The sequence below is a fragment of the Pleurodeles waltl genome, chromosome 2_2, assembly GCF_031143425.1.
Source record: "Pleurodeles waltl isolate 20211129_DDA chromosome 2_2, aPleWal1.hap1.20221129, whole genome shotgun sequence".
Classification (NCBI taxonomy): domain Eukaryota; kingdom Metazoa; phylum Chordata; class Amphibia; order Caudata; family Salamandridae; genus Pleurodeles; species Pleurodeles waltl.
This window is the reverse complement of record NC_090439.1, coordinates 1117193371-1117206344: the sequence shown is the minus strand read 5'-3', so window position 1 is coordinate 1117206344 and position 12974 is coordinate 1117193371. Positions and strand designations below refer to the sequence as shown.

The 12974-nt window shown below is 46.7% G+C and overlaps 1 protein-coding gene across 3 annotated transcripts in view; it reads right to left on the bottom strand.

The window, feature by feature from the left end:
• Window positions 1-12974, bottom strand: part of ARHGAP39 (Rho GTPase activating protein 39) — a 683801-nt gene that overhangs the window by 480873 nt on the left and 189954 nt on the right. The gene's annotated exons all lie outside the window — the stretch shown is intronic.

Sequence of the window (12974 nt, the reverse complement as noted above, 5' to 3'; positions counted from 1 at the left end):
GGCAATGTGATGCAAGCATGTAACGCCCCCGCACCCTCTGTCATGTAATAATACAGCGGTGCTGCCATGGGGCGCCCTCTTTATCTATGTGTTCCCTCACAGAGGACGAAACTTCTAAGTCCATCAAGGAAGCCATTCGGTAAAATCACACACACGCCTCGCTTAGGCACTGACGCACGCAGATCACTAGAGTACAAGACAAACTACACACGGTGAAAGGCACCACTGTAAAAACCGTCCATACCACACACCCTACATATCAACAAGTTAACAACTCCTAACAGTTAACAACTGCACTTTCAACAGAAGAATTTCATCACACATCAGACCTTTACCCAACACATCCATGCGCACAACACGGCACCACAGCCGCCTGGCTGGCAACACACAGACACACAACAGGGCTGTCGCACAACACGATAACAAAGAGCACACAAGCGCTCTGGCTGGCAACACACAGACACACAACAGGACTGTCACGCAACACGATAACAAAGAGCACACGAGCGCTCTGTCGAACTTACTATAAGCCCCCAGCGGCTCCTGGGAGCAACCTGGCATTACATTTACCTACACGCACAAAATACTACACACACACACACAATATACTACAAAGATGTCCCCCTTATCGAACACAATTTACCTTCTCACCGGGAGGCACAACCCACTTCTAAACATCGAATGTGCGGCTCTGCTAATCTCTCACAATTAAACGCCGACACACTTCAGACACAATTAATGCGCCGCGTCACAAATGTAATGACCATCACTTTATTTAAGGTGTGTTCCTGTTCAGTTTATTTCTCAGCATCTCCAAGGGACCCGAGGCACAAGCAGATGAAGCAAATCGCCCAGGATCACACGGACTCAGCCAAGGGATCGCCCAGGATCACACGGACTCAGCCAAGGGATCGCCCAGGATCACACGGACTCAGCCAAGGGACGAGGCCGCGATCAGACCCTAAGCCTTCTGGTGCCGAAGCGGGCTTTGTACCCGCACATTTCCTCCCAGGTGACAAGGATCCCCGAGTTGTACCCGGAAGTGAGCGGTGTGAGGGTCACACTAAACTCTGTGGATACTCGGCACCAGATTGTGTTCACGTCCCTTCCTCTGATTATTATATTATCTCTCACTCCTCCGTTTTCATTGTCTCCGCCCTGGTGCGAGTGGGGATGATCATTTCTAACTGCAATGTGTCATTCACAGATGCGGGTATCCTTCGGGGCACATGTAACATTAATAAGTAAAAAATGCATGTGCTTTTGAGAAAGTTAACAATATTCTCAGCTGACTCCCAGGCTTCCCACTGATTTATTTTTCAATAACAAAAAAACCTTATAGTGGATTATTCAGCGGCAGCTCCTCCGCTGTGGCGGAGAAGTGCCCCCCCCTCCCCCCCCACCAGAAGCAGCAGCTGCAAATTGAAACACAAAACTATAAGAAACAATAGTTTTACTTTTTAAGGGGCGGGCCATGGGGGATGACAGGCGGGGAGGGGGAGTGGTGTGCACTCCCCTCAGCGCACGCGTGTTTGGCCGGCCATGGGGGATGACAGGCGGGGAGGGGGAGTGGTGTGCACTCCCCTCAGCGCACGCGTGTTTGGCCGGCCATGGGGGATGACAGGCGGGGAGGGGGAGTGGTGTGCACTCCCCTCAGCGCACGTGTGTTTGGTCCGCCATCTCAGAACGTCCAAACCCACACGCGCACTGAGCTTCTCCATCCTGAACGGTGTTGCTGGGTTGGAGAGAGCAGGCACAGGCTTCCAGTCTGTCTGGGAACGCAATCGAGGGCTCTCAGGCCAATCCTAACGCTGCTCTCATGGTGCTCGCAGCATGAAAGTAGCGTTAGGATTGGCCGCAGGGCATGCTGGGAGCCTGTGCCTGCCGTGAGTGGAGCCAGAAGAGCAGCACGGCAGCTGCGATGCGGCGACTCAGTTACATTTAAAAATACATATATATTTCTAATTTTGTTGTCTTGTTTTGTGCCCCCCGCCCCTTTGCCCAGATAAGAGCCTCCTGTGGGATTATGTAGGTATTTCTAACTACTGCTACATCTGTGTAGCGCCAGCCATAAGGAAGGCGACGATACGGAATCGGACGGGTCCCACGAAGGCAATGCAGCCCAGATTAGCACAAATATTGTGTTTTAGTGAAATGGAGTTGACCCTTGTTCAGTAGCAGCCAACTAGTATCAGAGGCTCAGCTACAAATATTTATTAAAAAGTCACAGACCCATCTCTACATTTCCTCCAATGATCTGCAGAGACTTAACGTATTAGCAACAACAAACAATAACAAGCACTGGCAAAGCCAATATGTCTAACATTGGTTGTGAGCCTTTTGACTTTATCAATGCTTGTTTTGTCATGGATTTTGGAATACTTTATTTTAGCTTTTTAAGGAGCTGCTGTGTCCTCAATATAAAAGCAGAACAACGGCAAAATGCAAAAGTATTGTGAGTGGCCTAAAAAAGCATGCATAGCCTCAGAAGTCCCTGACACTGACGGGAACTACTTTGTGTGTGATGTGCTCCTTGTAAAAGGACTGAATGTCACAATGAACTTATCCAGATGCCGAAGTGCGCTGACCCACTGTCCCTTTTGGATGTTGTAGTAGGCAGAAGAAAAATGTGAATGACAAAACAGACTAATAGATTAAGGGGTCAGGCAGAAAGCCCTTGCAAGTATGTATACAATATACAAAAATTTTAGTAAAATCAAAATGTCTTGGCTAACAACAGACCTGAAAAAGGAGTATGTACAAAAAACTTAAAAAAAAATCCTAGCATTGCATACACCCTGTACCCTGCAGCTGCTCCTGGGGACTTCTTGCTGGACAGACGATCTCCAGGAGTAAGTACTGGGGAGACGGGCATTAGCGTAGTAAGGGTGTGATTTAGGCCTCAGCGGAGGGGTAACTCCATTGCAACGGTGACGGACATCCCGTCCGCCACAATCTAAATACCATTGTTTTCTATGGTATTTAGATTTCGGTGGATGGGATATCTGCCACTGTTGCGACAGGGTAACCCTTCCGCCGAGATTTTAATCAGGCCCCTAATTTTTTCTCTCTCCATATTGAAAATATCCTTCTAGAAGGTGAAACCCATCCCCCAGTATTGTATTGAAATATAGTGGGTTTTCCATAGTCTTTTCAAAATGTCAGCACTGGCAACACACCCTCCTCCCCGCATACGAAACAAGCATTGGCAAAGCCATTAGTTCTGGTCTTGCAAGTTGGTGCTATGAGTTTTGTTTTTATGTTTCATTGCAATATGTGCCACAAAACAATAAAAAAAGAAAACTGAACATCCTGCCACCTAGATATGGCTGCCATATGCTTCCTATAAAACATTTAAACTAAAAAACACATTAATATGGCAATTTTACCAGTCAAGTTTTTAATAACAAGTATTTTAATTGTGCCAGGTATTTTATTATTATATGTGAAGGAGAAGGGAAGAAATCACTACCTAAGCCAATAACTCAAACCACAAGCAGCTACAATGTTAAAGTAGAAGAAAATAAATTACCACCTAACTGGGTTCCAAAGTGCAGACAAAATAAATAGCCAGGACTTTAAAGTTAATGTAAAAAAAAAAAAATCAGTAAAAAAAGAACCCCTTTTGTCACTGAAGAATAGGAAACTGTTTTAGGGAGGTGGGAACAGTGAGTAAAGTGGGCCGTCCCAATATCCCATTCTGTATGCTGTGGTTGGTGGAAGCAAAATGTGAATGGCAAACAGACCAATCACTGATCAACCAATCCTCTTTGTATTTATCTTGTGTATGGATTTTTGGGAAAAAGAGTAATATGGCAACAGCTAAAGGTTCCTCAATTTAGAATAGGTATGGCCATGCAAAATGTTTGTAAATTGCAATGAAGTTTCGACTTTGTGAATGCTCCAAGCATTCAATGGCCAACTTCACTGCCGACTCTCTCATTAGACCCTCAGTTTCCCAAGCTTCGCCTACATTTACGACTCAGAACATTCAGATGTTCTGCAGTCATAACAGTGAGTATGAATACGCAAACATCCACAAGGCCTGATCCTGTGAATCAGGATTTGAGATTTGCCGGCCCCAAATTTAGATTCATGCCCCTTAATTGACACAAAGTGGGGACTAATTTCAACCAATTGATTCAAAGACTAAAGAACCGTGAGAATATCTGAGTATTTTTTCTTACTCACATTTTTGGGGATTTTAAGTAAAATAGTGGTATTGCCTTCAAGAGCATTTGGATATTCTGCCCAATTACACACTTGGAATTCAATAAGCGAACTATTTTATATTGATCAATGAGGTTTTCTCTTGAGAGTACACGGCTCTGTCCAAAACCTGAAACAGACCTTCAAAGGACAACTCAAAATTTCCAGGTGAATTTGCTTCATCGCTTCAGTAAGAAGGAAGAACTTTCCCAGAGGAACCCTGACACAATATCCCTGATCAAATGTTGCTTCTACAGACCTCCAGGTACCATCCTTCAACCTGCAACCTGACGTCCCACCTAGAGCGAGGGGGTACGTCCGTGCAGGACCACCATGATGACAGTGTTATGGGTCAGTGAACAGCAGCACGCAAGTCTTGCCATCCAGTGGACTGGCCCGTCCCGGCAGCTCCTGAGGCCCTGCTGTGGACAAGCACAAGGGTTACACGAATTCCTAGGGAAAGGAGGCAACTATCCCCCATAATTTATTGGCTGAAGGCAACCTTAGCATCCTTGGGCTGGACCATCAGAAGGATTATCTGTACCCTCCAGCATCAGGCACGGCTACACCAGGTCTCCAGAGACTAGACTTGAGACCAGGTTCTGGTCCTCAAGTGGGTCTCAGGATAAGAGAGGAACCCCCAGATATAGGGCCCTTGCATGATGTGTCAGGAGGCAGGAGATGAGGGCTGGCCATATCCTTTCACCCAAGAAAAAATATTTTATCTCAGCTGGATTGATTTATTGTCAGAGTATGTTTTTGTGAAAGAACATGTAAATGAGATTGCGAGCCGTGGAGGTGCATATTTGTGCCTTAATTGCAGTCGTCAGTGTGCTGTCACAGAGTAAATATAATGGGCTTATGTTTTTTTTTTTTTTTTTTTTTTTTTTCCAAGGTAATGGTTTTGTTTGCCATCCTTCACTCTTAAGTGCAAACCATTATCTGTGTTCCTTAGTTAAAAAAGAGGGCGCTTTATTGACGTAGTGACAGTGAAAAGTTCACATTCTAAATGGATAAGACAGATATCTTACCGATTTGTTTTAAAACGTTTAATCTTGGAGTGAGTTGAAAGTTCAATTTCTCACTTGAGGCCGCCATTCCATGTAGCGCAGTAACTCCGCAGTGGTAGTTTTTCACCTCACGTTACCGATACCATGGCGATCAGTACTGTACTCGCGGCCTGTGACTGGAGGTCTGGGGAAGCAGAGCTTCTGGGCACCCTTGTAATATGGGGGGACAGCTCTAAAGGACATTCATGGCTACACAACAGGCGGTGCCAGGGCGGGTAGAAACTCTTCAGGTCCCTGGGCATCTGGGAGAAAGAACCAGGCACCGATGCCACACAGAGGGAAGGCCTCATTGTCCAGGAGCCAACAGGTAGAAGGGAGATAAATACAAAACCAGACGCCAGGAAACGGTGGCTTGAGGCAAAGTAATAGGAAACCAGTGCCCTGACTCCTTTCAATGTCCCACCAGAGCAAACACATTCAAGAAGCATTGACAAAGCTAATAAGTCTGGCTTTGTCAGCGCTTGTTTCCTTGTCATTGTTTCTGAAAAGTTTTATCGGCAGAAGAGCAAGAAAATTCCAAAATGTAGGAGGGTGACATGGTGATATGAGGGTATAAAGAGAGTTGAAAAAAAGTAAGGTACAAGGCTTGCTTTTTGTAGCACCATGGTGAGGGGTTATAAAGCAAAGAAGAGAATTTTAGGATGAGCCGATCAGTCAAGCTGCCTGTTTTCTTTCCTGGATGAACACTGAAGCTTTTCATTTTTTTTTTTTTTTTTTAACTCAGCTAGAAAATGGGGAGCACTAGAAGGCAACACTCAAGGCCAATCACAAATTGATGCATTATCTTTTGAATTTGCATGATTTTTCATATTTCACCCATGAATGTAAAAAAATAGAATGCACATTGCTCAGGTTCTTGGTTCCCGAATGAATCCTTTCAGATGTAAAGAGCCATTATTAAGCTGCGTTCAAAATGATCAGAGAAAAATGGAAAGCCACACCGGCGACGGCTAAGTGTAAAGGGAACATTCTGTCATCGCTGAGCTATAGCTCGTCATTTTTCGCTCGTTTATCATTTGAGTAAATAGGATTTGCCTTGTAGGAAGGGTCTAGAGCAGATATATGGCACAGCCTGACAAAGTGTCTACCCCGGTATAACCGGGGGTGCGGGAGTAAACCAAAGGTCTTGGCCTGCAATGGTGCTCGGCCATGTTCTTCAGAATCTTGAAATATATATATATATATATATATATATATGCAATAAACTGCAACAAAGGGGGTTCGGTGTCCCGTCCTTCCACTGTCCCAACTGTAAATGAGATCAGGGCATGGTCTGGCAAACAAAGACCCTCCTGGCATTAGCCTACATGTGAAACAAGCATTTGCAATGCAACGGGTCTCGCGTTTGCTCGAGTTAGAGCTATTAGCGTTGTAAATTCCTAACTGGACTTTTCTTGCCACATGATTGAAAATGTAAAGTAAAACAGTTGACATAAGCGAGCTGATTCAAAGCACCACAGCCGCCATGAGCGCGAAGGAGAGACACAAATGGAAAAAGAAGTTCGCTCGCAGTCAAACGTATCGGTAATAGTGACACTATCCATGTAACAGGGTCGGTCCAGAAGGTGGTAACAAAACTGCCCCAAGGAGGGACAAATGTAAAGCATTTACCAATGATATCAAATGATTTTTGAAAGGCAAGGCCACGGGCGAGTAATAGTGATGGCGTGCGGTGGGCGTGGTTAAAACCCCACAGATAGATTACAACACGTCAGAGCGCTTGCAAGCAGCGTCCTTGCTCATTTAATCCAATGACACCCCTTCGAGGTTTCATGAGATCAACACACAAGACGATTCAAAAACTACCTGAAGGTCATGCTGTTTCATCTGAAGTGTCATGAGCACCAGTAGGCAGTTTTGACCGGATGCCTATAGAACCTAAACCTTGACTCGTCTGTCCAAGGCGCTTATGATGGAGGACCGTCCAACTGGAGCTACAAAAGACTATGATTAGTTAAGCTGAGTGTTGAACCATAAAACCACGGTCAGTCACCCAAATACTCATATTCCAAGGTGGAAGAGAACGGTGGTCAGCGGCTGGACGGACACACTGCAGCAGCCATGAAGCTCCAGGGATGCCAAAGAAAGATTTTAAATGGGGAGCCCAGATATTCAGATAGATGAATTGTCCAATAAGTAACTGGTGCTCTTGATCCTATGTCCCAAAAGATATTGATATTTAGGGAGCATTTATGGGCCACTCAGTGTCAAGCTCCCTTGGGCTCCTTGGTTTAGTCTTAATTAAAGAAAGGATAATTCTAAACTGAATAAAAGGGTCTCTGTTGTATTCTCTGAAATCCCTCTGGGATCCCCAGGTACTGTGACTTTTTTCCCTCAAAGACTGGGCTTTAATCCAAAGAGTTCCACGATTGCAGGTGAGGATTTAAATCTCCGGCTGGTCTTCTCCATTGGGTTTTGGGGGGGGAGGGGCTAATCTTCAGAGTGGAAAACGCAAAGCAATAACCTACAGTGGAGACGCGTCACTTGCATGGACCCGAGAGGCTTGGCAGCTGTTCCACCATTCCTGGTTCCCTCTCCTCGGATGCTCCAGCCCCTAGGCTCCCTCCAGACAGGGCACCCTCCAGACACGCTCCCTTGACAGGCTCCCTCAACAGGCTCCCTCAACAGGCTCCCCCCAGACAGGGCTCCCTCCAGACAGGGCTCCCTCCAGACAGGGCTCCCTCCAGACAGGGCTCCCTCATGGGTCCGCTCTTTGGCATTCAGTGGCTGCAGCTCCCTGTCGCTCAGGTGGGCTGGTCTGTCAGGTGGTCCTTCCTTGCCTGTGAGGAGGTACACTGCTCAAGCTTCAGAAAGGCGAGTGAGCAGAAACTTGGAAAACCTTCACCCCCGAAACAAAACTGCACATCCATTGTTGTATGCTACCTGTGGAGGAGGTGAAACTTCACTCGCTGAAGGGTGTGTTAAGATGGCAGAGGGCTGCACAGGGACAGGCGTGCCTGGATTTTCATTAAAGAAATAATGAACATGTGAAGGGCGTGGGGATGGTGGGGAGTGAGGAGTGACACAGTTCAGGGATGCAAGTATCAAGAGTGCAGCAGGTATAGTGGCACCAAGGTCAAGAAGGTTAAAGGGCTCACTGCATCCCAATTGTAGCTGTACCGTTTTTAATAATAATAAAAGGAGGGTGCGGCCTCGATCGTTGCTTGCAGCAGGGTCCGTCGCACCTATTATACCCCCAGCATAGTTGGTGCTCTTAGGCATGTGCTGGTCCTCGCCGGCTCCACTGACCCATCCCCAATACCCCGAGGGGCCCGAGGGCAGAACTGGGGGACGCTGACAGCTCCTCTATACTGGCTGCACGAAGTAAGAAACAACGCGTGGTTCGCACCCCCAAGTGTGTGCTCCCTCATTTACACACGTGTGGGAGCAGGTTCTGGTGGGGAGCAGCAGAGGAGCAAGGAGACCGGGGCGGTGGGGGTAACAGAGTGAATGAGAACAAGCCCAACCAGCTTCTAAAATTAGCCCTAGTGACTGCTGGAAACGGAAACAAGCATTTGCAATGCAACGGGTCTCGCATTTCTCCGAGTTACAGCTACTAGCAGTTGTAAACTCCCAACCGGATTTTTCTTGCCACATTGAAAGAAAAAAACAGTGCGATCGTGTTGCTACAGTTCACTCGTAATGAAACCTATCGACAAAAGTGCAATTATCTACGTAACTGGCAAAAGTGCAATTAACTAGGTAACATCGTCGATGTTATGCAAAGCGCTTGACTTCTGCCAAGCGAGATCGCGCTGCGAAAAAAGATAAAAAGTAGTCCACAAACCTGACGGGAAACAGCGAGCCTCGCATGTTTTCAGTACTTGGTCGCTGCACTCGAGGAGGGCTAACCACTGGAAAAGGCAGGACGTATGCAGGCCTTCCACTAATCAAAGCAAGCAGATTTTAACAGGCAAGCCCACAAACCAATGAAAGACACTGACATGACGTGGACGGTGCTCCGAGCCCTTTTCTAACTCCTAAAGCGTCTCGCAAGCAGGCTCGACCCTAAAAAACATGAAACCTACGAGCAGAAACTTTGAAGTTAGGGGGTTACTAGCAGGAAGAGGGCAGAGCTATAAGCAGGCGCGGTACGGAGGGGAGTCTATCCGTCCTGCATTGCTGTGTTTTTTAATAACTGCGCTAATGGAACTTGGCAAGTAGGCAAAACCCGTCACTAACATTGTTTTCTAACTTAATTGGTCCCAAACAAATAGTTTTTCTTGACATCTTAGGTCGTAAGTGCACCCGCTTCCGAAAGCTTCAGGGTATTACACGGGTGAGGTAACTCAGGTGGGTAACGCACTTGCTGCATATTCTGCGTCACTCCATTTGGAGCATTACAGATAGCTCAGAGGGTAAACGCACAGAGCCTGCACGTCACACGGAGACCAGAAAATGGTTCTGCAGAAGGATAACATTTTTGTTGCAGACATTCTTCTGTAATGTGTAAATTACAATCCAGATGAAGTATATGTAAGCAGGGACAGGCTGTCTCCAGGCATACGTAGTAGTTCTTGCAGGTTGTACCTCAGTTTTCTTGTTTATCCATAAAATTGGTTCTTGCGGCCAGTAATAAACATTTAAGTGTCAGAAAACTCAGTGTGTATTGTGTGCGATATAAGTGGTGAGTATTAGTAACTGGGCTTAGACATCTGACATCCTTAAAGGGGCGCAATCTCTATCCCTTGGCAGCTGGTGAAGACACACCCTGGAGATGCCTGTAAGTGGCTACTTCCCGAGTACCGAAGCCGGGCGTGAGGCCTCCCTGTGCGGGGTCTGACCTCCAGGGCCTGCTCCCTGCCAGGACACACCACGGACACCGTCAAATGCTATCTATGCCCATAGACCGAGGCATTATGCAGCCAGGTCGCATAGCAAAGAGCCTGCGATCACCTTGCAGGCCGCACCCGGACACAGCTGGGACATCGACAGGGGCTCTCTCCAGAATGTGCTCTCAGACCCAGAGAGTTCCCATAGCTGGAACCCGGCTGGCTCCGGCTCAATTCCAGCACCATCTGCAGTCACTCTGGTGAGGTCGCTGTGCTTGCTAAGTAGCCCACAACTGCGGCAGCACACTTAGTGATGGGACTTTTACTGGAAGAAATCCAAAGAGCTGTGCATAACTGGGATTAGTCCCTAGCTCTTAAAGGGTTCCTCCGCTGAATGAGGTCACAATGTGTCCCAAAACCCAATTTGACATTATTAAACAATGGAACGTTCTAGAATGCCTATTGTTGGTGATTTTTAGAAATGTAGCACTGGAAAAAATAGCTCCTTTATTCTTCCCACTAGAAGGCCTCTTCCACTAATTTTCTGTGTTGTGGGTATTAAAACTAGGTCACTAATAACCTACTTGTAGCATCATGTTGTTTAACTCAAGCAATACAAAATGATGATGAACGGAGTGCTGAACGATGCAAACACTCACATCCCAGTCACAGATCTGAGTTTAATCCATCAGTTTTTTTTGCTGCCCACGCCACCCCAGTTTGGACCCAGCCATATTCAAATCAGTCCTGACCCTGTTCCCCATGGGAACAGTCAAGCCCAAACTGCCAGGCCAGGTCCTCCCTGGACCGAAAACAAGCATCCTGGGACCGGTTTCGGGGTATCATCCCTCAGTCAGGCTAGCTTGAATCCAGCGGCACAGGGAGCCCGGGACCCACGTCTGGGCATACCCTTCCCACTTAGGGCAACTTTAACAACACAAAAGGATGATGGACGGAGTGCTGAATAATGCAAACACTCGCCCCCAGTCACAGATCTGGGTTTAATCCATCGTTCTTTTGCTCATAAGAACAGAGGATAACTCAACCTTGCTGACAGTCAAACCTCTTTCATGGAAACTGCACCCAGTTTCCAGCAGGAGGTGCTACAGCCATGTGCACCAATATCTGGTTTCAGTTACCCCCCGAAATCTTCTATCCACGGTCTTTATGACAGGCTCTGGCATCCAAACGCCAAGCGCTTCCTAAACAAATAACTCATTAGTCAGCAATTTCTATGTTATTGTGTCAGCAAAGTAAATTCATTGAAGAACACAGACTGTCTAAGTAGGCGCTACGTGCCATGCTGCATCAGAGGTCAAACAGAAAGACTAATTGAGTCTCCATCACAGAATCTTAATAGTAATAAAAGTGGGACAGGGCAACCATCCAGGATATGACATGGCAGTGATGGGCAGCCCATCCAAGCAATGGCAAGCCATGACCAACACAGTAAAGCCAGTGTCTGAAGATGGCTGACACCAAGAACACTCTTTCCCTTTATTCCCAATGTCCTTGCAAAGTGATGAAGTGAACTGTTTAAAACAGTTAAAACAATCTATTGTGATAACGAAAAAGATAAATTAAATAAACAAATATAGAAATGAGCGAAGAAAATAGGGGACAAGAAGGACATGAGACTACGTGGGGAAAAAATAAACAGATCGAAAAAGAAGCGGACAAAAAGCAATTGCGAAGTAAATAATTCAAAGAAATGAGGTGCATTGGATGCAAGTCCTTCAGTGAATTTACCAACTACGGGCACCAATGTGTATTTTCATAGCTACCCTCTGGTGTTTACCTAATTTGTGAGCACAAACAGGCAGTTTGGAGCCCTTGCCTCATGGGGAGATATCCAATGCAGAGGCCAGTGCATAATGTACCAAGGGCATGATATGCCAGGGTTTCCGAAGCCAGCAGATGCCAGCCACCCAGTGCCAGGCCAGCGACCCCCTTCTTATTTAAGATTCAATTTCAGTCAAATAGGGAAACAAATCTTAGGTGCCTTGAAATTGCTTCACTTTGGTGGCATGCACACTTTTGAAAAACTTCTGTGAGCAGCCCCACGGGAATTGGACATCGGTGGGGGGCATTGCCCTCACAGGGGCGAATAAGGAACCAGTAATCGGGCTCAAAGGATGGGCGACACACATTCAAAACACAGAATCTTGCGCTGCCCTGTGGCTGAGCAGGTACACTACACCATGGCCCAGAAGGCAGACTTGTCCCCACCCCTTCTACTCAAACAACATATATAATGCTTCGTTTATGGCTGGCACCCCTCACAGTCATTTCCAGAACAATCTTAGCATGGGCCAGTCGCTTATGGGAGGAGTTTAGTCACCCCAAAACTGAGCGGGGTTAGCCGCCTCCTCAGCCTACCCGCTTAACCAAATGCATCCCAACATACTGTCAAAATAGACTTAGTGCTTGTTCCATGTACAAAGCCGCCCTCCATCTCTCCTACAAAATGTCCACCTTATTTCCATATCCTACTGGCTAGGCCAAATGCCCACAGATCATAACCAGGAATACGATCTGACCAATGCCCACATGTTTGAGCTATATTCAGCTTGACAAATGTACAGCCCCCATTTTAGGTTGTCCTCATTCCTCGCTCTCCAATCAGCCCCGATTCCTCACTCCTCATTGGTTAGTTTCCATCCCTCCTTCCTCCTCCGTCTCTCATCATCCCTCGGGCCCCATTCCTCGCTCCTCCTTTGCCCAACAGTCCTTATTCATAACTGTTCATACGTCACTGCGCCGTCTCGTCCATCACTCCCATCAGGCCTTCTACTCATTTCAAAAGCAGTGAGTAAAATGGACAAATGACATCCCAAAATGTACACTCAACTGTCTGTTTTAGGACATCCTCACTTCATATTCCTCACATCCTCGTCGCCAAATGTTCTGTTTCGCAGGAAAG